Here is a 7,519-nt window from a genome sequence, read left to right on the forward strand (position 1 = left end):
ATTCACAATTTTTACATCATTATCTAATATATACACACACAACTAATACATGCATATTGATCTCCTTCTTCAAAGATGAAGGACATACGGGATCAGCTCCTACCAGAGTATCGCGTACGAGAGATTCAAGAGGAAATAACAGGTTTTTTGCTCGACCAGGTCATAGATCCCAAAGGAGAATTCCATTACGCGCTACCGAAGTAATGCCTCCATGTAATGATCTACATGCAAATTGTAGGAGAAATTATATATACCTACTTGTATATATATATATGTGTATATGCGTGAATGGTCGTGCGAGAAAGTCGATGATATATATATGATCGATTGTACGAGAAATTCTATTTATATATATGCATAACGTGTACAATATGTAGTAGTGTAAAATATGTTTCAAATGAAAAAGAATTAAATGGAAAACACAAAATTAAAAGGAAAAATAAATCATAAAACCAAAAACCACTAAAACTTTTAGTTCAGGGGGTGTTACCAATCAGGACTAAAGGTCTCCCAGCCCCCAGCGCAGGCTCGTGCCACGTGGACAGCCCTTAGTGCCGGTTCGTGCTGAATCAGGACTAAAGGGGGGACCTTTAGTCCCCACCCTTTAGTGCCGGTTCCAGAACCGACACTAAAGGGGCCTCACGAACCGGCACAATATCCCTTTTCGTCACTCGTGCTATTAGACCTCCTGATTTGGTATTTTTCTCTTTTTAGTGGTTTCTGAATCTATTTACTGATGATTACCTTGCAAACTACATGACCGGAGTGGAGGCAACTAAGGTTAAAGTATATAATTCATGCTAGCATGATAATTCTCTAGAAGTCTTCCTGAAGGCGGTGAAGGATGGGCGGGTATCGGTGTGAAAACCGGCTGATCTCGGTTAGGGGGCAAGATGTACGTCTAAGGATCAATGGTAAGTATGGACAAAGGACACAGTGTTTACCCAGGTCCGAGCCCTCTTAATGGAGGTAAAACCCTACTCCTGCTTGATTATATTTGAGGGTATAGGGGTTACAAGAATTGTCTACCACAAGATCGAGTTGGCTAACCCTAGATTAGCTAGCCTAGCAATGTTGTGATCCTGCCCTGATCTACCCTCCGGTTTATATAGACACTGGAGGGGCTTATGGTTGTACAAAGTAGGTTTTACAGAAAGGAATAACATATCCGGACACCTATACTTGTCATCCACGCATACGGGAGTACTTGCCGGACACGAGAGGTGATCTTCTGCCTTGTTTCTCGAGGGCCCATCAGTCCAGCCCACATCCAATAGACCGGATGCCCGAGGTCCCCCTAATCCAGGACTCCCATAGTAGCGCCTGAACCAGTCTTCAATGATGATATATTCGGCTTTTCGATTGTCTTCGACATTGCAAGGCGGGTTCCTTGAAGAATACACATCAGCTTTCCTCTGTAAAAGAATTGTATCCGGCTTTTCATAATGAACACAACCCTTAGCCGCGAAGGCAGGATATATAAAAAATAAGAACAGTGTCTTTTACTGGCAACTTTTTCGGCGAAGCGTCAGACTTGACCCTTTGGAATTTTGACCCGTTTTTCCATCCCGTGTTCCGTGTTTCGAGGCCATGCCCCATTGGCATGTGCTGTCAAACAACGATCATGCCCACTTAACACGAGATTTGCACATCAATGACATTTGGGTAATCCAACCGTTTGTGGCGCACGCCCATTGGGAATAGGCGAGATTCAAGGCACGAGTGGGGGCGGTTGGCATTTTTACTGCCTATAAGAGGGCAATGAACCTTTACTTTCTCCCCCATGCCCTCACAGCTCCATAGCCTTCCAATCTCCCAAGCTCTTTGCGCTCGAAAAGTCTCCGTCTATCTCACCACCACCACACCTCCTCCGACGATGTGTGGAGCTGGCTCCAAAGGCAAGTGGGAGCCCTCCTCCGTCTCGGAGAAGGAGATAGAAGATCTCCGAAGCATGGGGTACCTCGCCACCAACATCAAGCATAGGCTTCCCCCCGAAGGTCAAGTCATTCCCACTCCGGAGCCCGGCGAACGGGTCGTCTTCCTTCCCCACTTCATTAGAGGGTTAGTTTTTCCACTCCACCCGTTCGTCCGTGGACTCATGTACTACTACGGGCTAGATTTCCACGATCTAGCCCCAAACTCTTTCCTCCACATCTCGGCGTTCATCGTCATGTGTGACAGTCTCCTCTGCATCCACCCACACTTCGGCCTATGGCTCAAGGTCTTCAATGTGAAGCCGAAAGTGGTCAACAGGCAGCAAGCAGACTGCGGTGGAGCTATGATTAGCAATATGACGAACACCATATGGCCCAAGGTGGCCTTTGTGGAGACCGTGAAGATCTGGCAACAGGAGTGGTTCAATATCACTGAGCCGCGCCGCACTAAGCGGGTGGCCATTCCAGAGTTCAGATCCGGACCCCCCATGAGGCTCACCTCCGGGAACGCGAAGGGCCTCGATTGGGGGTCCCAGACGGAGGTGCAGGCGCTGCAAATGTGCATCACCAACGTGATGGGGAAGAACGTTGGTCTAACCAACATGGTTCAGAGCTCTTCCGCCGCATCCTCCCCTGCCAGCGCCGGGCTTCCCTCATGTGGGAATTCAAGCCGGAGGAGCCGCGGACGCTACAGCATTTCCTCGGCACCACGCACGAGGGAATGTGGAAGTTGCTATTCAAGGCACAAAATAGCTGGCCTATGGAGACCGAGAACGTCGGCCTCAACGCCACGAATCCGGCCTCTTCGGTGAGCATTCTCGCTTTCTGAAGATATATCTGGTTCACATGTTCGGTCAATACAAAACTCATTAACCCATCCTTTATAGGGTTGGACCAAGAAGTCGGAGCGGATCAAGAGCTTGCCTCCGCTGCCCGAAGACCCAGTCACTCCTTAACTGGAGAAGATGTGGTTCCGGCGTCTTATACGCCCCTGGAGAAGAAGGCCAAGAAGAAGAGCAAGGGGCCCAAGGACGGGCCCCGCCGCAAAGGTCCTCCAGAAGCTGTGTCCAGAGAGATCGAGCCCATCTCCTCCCGCGAGGAAGACGAGGACGAAGTGGAGGAGGAGGAGGAGGAGGAGGAGGAGGAGGAAGAGGAGGTGGAGAGCAACTCCCCCCTCAAGACGAGGAGGGGAAATAGGACAGCTTCCGAGAACCTAGAGGGGGCGACGCCAAAGAGGGGGCGGGTGGTCCTCTCGGACAGTTCGGACTCAGAGTCCCAACACAGCCCGAAGAGTGTTCATAGGGATAAGCCCCTGGCCGAAACGTAAGTGTCAGAAACTTACTTGTTTAATTATCGCTTTAATCTGCCTCTGTCATGCCCAGTCCTTTTATACTTTTCAGCCCTCCACGCGAGATCCCGATCCCCTCTTCTTCGGAGGGGAACTCTCTAGCCCCTAGAGAGGCGGAGAGTGACGGCCCATCTCGCGCCCTCTCTCTCCCTGCCATGGAGGACACCGAGGTGTCATCCCAAAGGCCATCTCCTAGCCGGGGAGGGGCGGACGAGACCGTCCAGAAGGCGCCTAAGGACAACACCTCGGACACTGTAGAGCCGGGCAGGATGACCCCCATGACCACCCAGGGTGGGGAGCTTCAACAGTTCGGGCCCTCACGAACACCGCCCCGGAGGCCAGTACGGCTCCGAGTTCAGACCGACATCCCCCTTCGAAAGAGGAGGGAGGAGAAGGAGCTCCGTCGGTGGCCTCTGCCAATCCGGAGGCCGCTGACACTATGCAGGAGGCACTGCAACATGCCTCCATCATGGAGGAACACCGCACCCTGATGGGTGCGGTCATGGAAAAGGTTTGGTCTGCAAAGAGCGGACTGACCGAAGCCTTCAATAGCCTATTGACAGGTGATACGTCTCCAACGTATCTACTCTTCCAAACACTTTTGCCCTTGTTTTGGACTCTAACTTGCATGATTTGAATGAAACTAACCCGGACTAACGTTGTTTTCAGCAGAACTACCATGATGTTGTTTTTATGTGTAGAAAAGAAAAGTTCTCGGAATGTCCTGGAAATCCAGGGAGGCACTTTTCGGAATTAATAAGATTTTTTTGCGAAAGAATGAAGGCCAGGGGGCCCACGGGCTGTCCACGAGACAGGGGGCGCCCCCCTAGGGCGCACCCTCCTATCTCGTGGGCCCCCTGGACACCTCCCGACCTCAACTCCAACTCCATATATACAGTCTCAGGGAGAAAAAAATCAAGGAGAAAGTTTCATCGTTTTACACGACACGGAGCCACCGCCAAGCCCTAATCTCTCTCAGGAGGGCTGATCTGGAGTCCGTTCGGGGCTCCGGAGAGGGGGATTCGTCGCCGTCGTCATCATCAACCATCCTCCAACACCAGTTTCATGATGCTCACCGCTGTGCGTGAGTAATTCCATCGTAGGCTTGCTGGACGGTGATGGGTTTGATGAGATTTACCATGTAATCAAGTTAGTTTTGTTAGGGTTTGATTCCTAGTATCCACTATGTTCTGAGATTGATGTTGCTATGACTTTGCTATGCTTAATGCTTGTCACTAGTGCCCGAGTGCCATGATTTCAGATCTTAACCTATTATGTTTTCATGAATATATGTGTGTTCTTGATCCTATCTTGCAATTCTATAGTCACCTATTATGTGTTATTATCCGACAACCCCGAAGTGACAATAATCGGGATACTTCTCGGTGATGACCGTAGTTTGAGGAGTTCATGTATTCACTATGTGCTAATGCTTTGTTCCCGTTCTCTATTAAAAGGAGGCCTTAATATCCCTTAGTTTCCGTAAGGACCCCGCTGAAAACGGGAGGGTAAGACAAAAGATATCATGCAAGTTCTTTTCCATAAGCACGTATGACTATTTACGAAATACATGCCTGCATTACATTGATGAATTGGAGCTAGTTCTATATCACCCTATGTTATAACTGTTGGAGAACGTAGTAATTTCAAAAAATTTCCTACGCACACGCAAGATCATGGTGATGGCATAGCAACGAGAGGGGAGAGTGCTCGTCCACGTACCCTCGTAGACCATAAGCGGAAGCGTTATAACAACGCGGTTGATGTAGTCGTACGTCTTCACGATCCGACCGATCCAAGCACCGAACGTACGGCACCTCCGAGTTCAGCACACGTTCAGCTCGATGACGATCCTCGGGCTCCGATCCAGCAAAGCTTCGGGGAAGAGTTCCGTCAGCACGATGGCGTGGTGACGATGATGATGTTCTACCGGCGCAGGGCTTTGCCTAAACTCCGCGACGATATGACCGAGGTGGAATATGGTCGAGGGGGGCACCACACACGGCTAAGGAATGATCCGTAGATCAATTTGTGTGTTATGGGGTGCCCCCTTGCCCCCGTATATAAAGGAGGGAGGGGGAGGTGCGGCCGGCCCCCTTGGGGTGCGCCTGGAGGAGTCCTACTCCCATCGGGAGTAGGACTCCCCCCTCTTGCCTTGGTGGAGAAGGAAAGGGGGGAGGGGAAAGAGGAAAGGGGGACGCCGCCCCCCCTTCCTTGTCCTATTCGGACTAGGGGGGGAGGGGGCGCTCGGCCTGCCCTGGCCGGCCCTCCTCTTCTCCCTCATGGCCCACTAGGGCCCATTAACCCCCGGGAGGGTTCCGGTAACCCCCCGGTGTTCCGGTAAAATCCCGATTTCACCCGGAACCTTTTCGATGTCCAAACATAGGCTTCCAATATATCAATCTTTATGTCTCGACCATTTCGAGACTCCTCGTCATGTCCGTGATCACATCCGGGACTCCGAACAAACTTCGGTACATCAAAACATATAAACTCATAATAAAACTGTCATCGTAACGTTGAGCGTGCGGACCCTACGGGTTCGAGAACTATGTAGACATGACCTAGAACCATTCTCGGTCAATAACCAATAGCGGAACCTGGATGCCCATATTGGTTTCTACATATTCTACGAAGATCTTTATCAGTCAAACCACATAACAACTTACATTGTTCCTTTTGTCACCGGTATGTTACTTGCCCGAGATTTGATCGTCGGTATCCAATACCTAGTTCAATCTCGTTACTGGCAAGTCTCTTTACTCGTTCTGTAACACATCATCTTATAACTAACTCATTAGTTACAATGCTTGCAAGGCTTAGGTGATGAGTATTACCGAGAGGGCCCAGAGATACCTCTCCGACAATTGGAGTGACAAAACCTAATCTCGAATTATGCCAACCCAACATGTACCTTCGGAAACACCTGTAGAGCACCTTTATAATCACCCAGTTACGTTGTGACGTTTGGTAGCACACAAAGTGTTCTTCCGGTAAACGTGAGTTGCACAATCTCATAGTTGTAGGAACTTTGTATAAGTCATGAAGAAAGCAATAGCAACATACTAAACAATCAAGTGCTAGGCTAACGGAATGGGTCATGTCAATCACATCATTCTTCTAATGATGTGATCCCATTAATCAAATGACAACACATGTCTATGGTTAGGAAACATAACCATCTTTGATTAATGAGCTAGTCAAGTAGAGGCATACTAGTGACTATATGTTTGTCTATGTATTCACACATGTATCATGTTTCCGGTTAATACAATTCTAGCATGAATAATAAACATTTATCATGATATGAGGAAATAAATAATAACTTTATTATTGCCTCTAGGGCATATTTCCTTCAGTCTCCCACTTGCACTAGAGTCAATAATCTAGATTACATAGTAATGATTCTAACACCCATGGAGTCTTGGTGTTGATCATGTTTTGCTCGTGAGAGAGGCTTAGTCAACGGGTCTGCAACATTCAGATCCGTATGTATTTTGCAAATCTTTATGTCTCCCACTTGGACTTGGTCCCGAATGGAATTGAAGCGTCTCTTGATGTGCTTCGTCCTCTTATGAAATCTGGATTCCTTTGCCAAGGTAATTGCACCAGTATTGTCACAGAAGATCTTCATTGGTCCCGATGCACTAGGTATGACACCTAGATCGGAAATGAACTCCTTCATCCAGACTCCTTCATTTGCTGCTTCTGAAGCAGCTATGTACCCCGCTACGACGCTTTGTTTAGAACTGCACCAACTTACAGCTCCACCGTTTAATAAAAACATGTATCCGGTTTGCGATTTAGAATCGTCCGGATCAGTGTCAAAGCTTGCATCGACGTAACCGTTTACGACTAGCTCTTTGTCACCTCCATATACGAGAAACATATCCTTAGTCCTTTTCAGGTATTTCAGGATGTTCTTGACCGCTGTCCAGTGATCCACTCCTGGATTACTTTGGTACCTTCCTGCCAAGCTTATTGCTAAGCATATGTCAGGTCTGGTACACAGCATTGCATACATGATAGAGCCTATGGCTAAAGCATAGGGAACATTTTTCATTTTCTCTCTATCTTCTGCTATGGTTGGGCATTGAGTTTGACTCAACTTCACACCTTGTAGCACAGGCAAGAATCCTTTCTTTGCCTGATCCATTTTGAACTTTTTCAAAATTTTGTCAAGGTATGTGCTTTGTGAAAGTCCTATTAAGCGTCTTGATCTATCTCTATAGATCTT

The sequence above is a fragment of the Triticum dicoccoides genome, chromosome 4B (assembly GCF_002162155.2).
Source record: "Triticum dicoccoides isolate Atlit2015 ecotype Zavitan chromosome 4B, WEW_v2.0, whole genome shotgun sequence".
NCBI classification, from domain to species: Eukaryota; Viridiplantae; Streptophyta; class Magnoliopsida; order Poales; family Poaceae; genus Triticum; species Triticum dicoccoides.